This window comes from Mastomys coucha, unplaced genomic scaffold (genome assembly GCF_008632895.1).
Source record: "Mastomys coucha isolate ucsf_1 unplaced genomic scaffold, UCSF_Mcou_1 pScaffold15, whole genome shotgun sequence".
NCBI classification, from domain to species: Eukaryota; Metazoa; Chordata; class Mammalia; order Rodentia; family Muridae; genus Mastomys; species Mastomys coucha.
This window is the reverse complement of record NW_022196897.1, coordinates 54,687,820-54,690,319: the sequence shown is the minus strand read 5'-3', so window position 1 is coordinate 54,690,319 and position 2,500 is coordinate 54,687,820. Positions and strand designations below refer to the sequence as shown.

At 39.6% G+C, this 2,500-nt stretch overlaps 1 protein-coding gene across 3 annotated transcripts in view; it reads right to left on the bottom strand.

The window, feature by feature from the left end:
* Positions 1-2,500, bottom strand: part of B3galt1 (beta-1,3-galactosyltransferase 1) — a 548,275-nt gene that overhangs the window by 113,394 nt on the left and 432,381 nt on the right. The gene's annotated exons all lie outside the window — the stretch shown is intronic.

Here is a 2,500-nt window from a genome sequence, read left to right as displayed (position 1 = left end):
ATTGGCCGACACTGGCACAGCCATTCTACATGGGTGTGCATAGAACTCCTACAATTTAAAGTGGTGGGAGGCAGGGATTCTCCACCCTATCAAGCAATTTTATTTTTTCTTCTGCACTGATTAAAATACAGGAGTCATCATTGTCAATGAGCAGAGCTCATCACTGCTTTTTATCAAATGCAAGGAGGTGTAAATACAAACTGTTAAACAGAAGTGAAAGATCATGACTCACCGTCTGACAGTGAAGCTATTAAACATAATCAAAGACTCAGGGTGAACTCACGCTGCTTCTCAACACATTGCTAAGGAATCCTTTCCACGGTAAAACTAGGACGAAATGTCACAAGCTTCAAAACGCTGTTAGGAAGGTTTGGTTTACTCATTTAAAAACACTTTTCAGACTTCACGAGAAGATTTACTTACCCTCGCATAAATCACATTGCATTTAATCTGGACACCGGCTTCTCAGACGGTAAGCGATAATGGATTAAAAGATTATCCTTCAGGACATTCTCATCTGAAGCCTTAGAACACTTACTGGTCATTAAAATATATAGTCCATCGAGTGAACAATGTTTTACATATACTAACAACAAAGTCGATGTTTGCTGTCTTTTACAAATCCAAAGTCAGTGATTTATTATCAGGAAGTCAGTTGGAACATGACGTAAGATACAAGGTTCTATATTGAGAAGTGAAAATCCAGCTCATGGAATAGGATTCTGCCATGTTGAGTGAAAGGAACAGATGGCTGGGCAAGTACGTGGAAGAGAACAGATGTGGCAATCCCAAAGTTCTCTAAATGTTACCTGAAAGAGCTTAGTGATGTTTTGCTCATCTGTCCTTCAAGAGATGTATGCTCAACGCTATGAGCTACCACTATGTAGCTACCACTTTTGAGATGTACTCATAAGTCATTATAAGACATCTGTCCCTGGAAACGTTTTGAACCAAAGGGCTTTTGTGATTAATATCATGAGTTCTATGAAAATCTTAGGCATGGCTGAAAGCTGAACTTGTCTTCTAATGGTAGCCCTTGGCCAGCCCAAAGGAAAACGGGTACAATTTAACTTTACTGTATTGTATGCTAGCTGCTTCTGCTACGTTTCTGTGTATAATCAGCATGGAGCCTGGAATACTGTAATTGCTTAATATGTTCATGAATGGCTAAAAGAATGATTCCTATCATATATTGCTGAGTTAGAAGCATAATGATAGAGATGTTGTTCTTCCCAGGGAAGGCTAATTTGCCTGGCAATCTTCTCTTAGTCCATTAAGAAGGTTCTCAACTTTTTTAATGTGGCTAATCTTTAATACAGTATCTCATGTTCAGGTGACCCTCCAAACCATAAAATTATTTTATTGCTACTTCATAACTGTAATTTTGTTACTGTTATAAATTGTAATGTAAAAAAATAAATTGTAATGTAAATATTGATATACAGAATATGGGATATGCCACCCCAAAGGGGTTGCAACCCACATGTACAGAACCTTTGCCCAGAAAATATGACGTTATTCCTTTTACACGCCCCCCCCAAATTCCATAAAAGCAAGTCTCAAAGTTAGGAGTTGTAACATAGTGGTAAAACATTTACCTAACATGTTTAAAACTCTTGGTTTCACTCCTCAGAAACACACCTACCTGATAATTCTACAAAATTGCTGCTGATGTCAGAACCAAAATATACTACTTTATAAATTTTAAACTTTTAAATTGTAACTTCCATTAGTTCCCTTCCTGGGAAATTCTTATTCATTTCATCAGGAACATGTGACATAATATAACGTTTTTTTTTTTTAGATATTTTCTTTATTTACATGTAAATTTCTCCATTCCCAGTTTCCCCTCCAAAAAACAAAGAAACAAACAAAAACAACCAAAACAAACCCCTGTTGCCTCCCACTTCCCCATGCCTGCCACCCTGCCCTCTCCCACTTTCTGGCCCTGGCATTCCCCTACACTGGGGCACAGAACTTTCACAGGGCCGAGCTCCTCTCCTCCTATTGATGATTAAATTTGCAATCCTCTAGTATACACATGCTGCTTGAACAATCAGAACCCTCCATGTGCAATCTTTGGTAGGTGATTGAGACCCTGGGAGCTCTGAGGGTACTACTTAGTTCATATTGTTGTTCGTCCTAAGGGGCTGCAAACCCCTCAACTCCATTGGTGCTCTCTCCAGCTCCTTCACTGGGGACCCTGTACTCAGTTCGATGGATGGCTGTGAGCCTCTACATCTGTGTCAGTCAAGTACTGTCAGAGCATCTCAGGAGATAGCTATATTTAGGCTGGCTTGCCCTTCCTTCAGTCCCTGCTCCATAGTTAATCTCTGCAACTCCTTCCATGGGTAGTTGGTTCCCCTTTTAAGAAGGAATGAAATGTCCACCTTTTGGTCTTCCTTCTTCTAGAGTTCCTTCTGGAATGTGGGCTTCCTGTATTCCAAACTTCTGGGCTAATAACCACTTATCAGAGAGTGCATATCGTGTTTGTTCTTTT